We start from the raw sequence: 1,179 nt of genomic DNA, 5'->3' as shown, positions 1-1,179 counted from the left end.
TTTTTTTTTGAAAGAAGGAAGTTATAATTTAAGGGGTTTTTGTAACTTCAAAACAGGGAAGGTACGTACTACAAGATAAAGCTTTTGTGTTTCTGTTCATTGAGTGAAACTATGGAACAGTGTGAATATGGAATTAAAGCAATGTCCAAACATAAAACAGTTCAAAAAGAGTTATAAAAATATGATCTTCTCGAACTATAAAGAAAGGGAAAATATTGAAATTAAGTGAATGTCTCTATTTAAAAAAAATCATGATGTCATATTATAGTATATATTATATCAGCAATCTGTTCACTATTTTTATTATAGATTATATCAGTAAGGAAGCTGACTAAATATTAACTGATAATTTATGGCAAAGGGGTGGGATTAAATAAGTGTGTTCTTCTTCCCACTCCCTTTCAACACGTAAATGAATCAGAACGGTAGCAATATTGAAACGTATTGACTTTTGTATAGTATTTTTTTCTCTCTTATTTTCTTTACTAAATGTACCTGTATATTGTTTACATGTTTGAAATAAATTAACAATCAATCAATCAATCAATAGAGCAGTATTTCACCTTTGAACTGTTTAAGTTTGTACTGAGTGATTGTATTTCCTCATGCACGACTTTTTCTACTAATGTAACAATGGGATCTTGGGTTTTATTTAATTGTTTATTTGTTTGCTTTGTTAGGTCCATCTGTTCACCTGCTAATTAATACAGACATCTAACCAGTCAATCAGATGACAGCAATCCACTTCATTTTGGCATGTGGACATTATTAAAGTGACCTGTTTGAATTCAAACTGAGTATAAAATGTGCCAGAAAGTTGATTTAAAGAATTTGGAATGTTCCATCGTTGTTGGTGCCAGATTGGCTAGTCTGAGTATTTCAGAAAATGATGACCTGCTGGGATTAACCCACATCTGTAGGGTTTCCAGAGAATGGTCCACAAAAGAGAAGACATCCAGTGAGCAGCCGTTCTGTAGGCGAAAATCCCTTGTTGATACCAGAGGTCGGAGGAGACTACACAGACTGCTTCGAGCTGTCCTCTAACTATCCTGTGAACTGTTTAGAATTATTTGCTGACACTGATTTCTGTTTCTCAGGTGAAGTGCGATGTGAACCTCCCAATAACCGTCTAGACAAGTTCAAAGGGACTCTGACTTTGAATGGAGAAAGATATGCCTT

Source organism: Haplochromis burtoni, unplaced genomic scaffold (genome assembly GCF_018398535.1).
Source record: "Haplochromis burtoni strain Fernald_Lab_line unplaced genomic scaffold, NCSU_Asbu1 Contig_1611, whole genome shotgun sequence".
Taxonomy (NCBI): Eukaryota; Metazoa; Chordata; class Actinopteri; order Cichliformes; family Cichlidae; genus Haplochromis; species Haplochromis burtoni.
The sequence above is the reverse complement of the archived record's forward strand: the minus strand, read 5'-3'. Positions refer to the sequence as shown.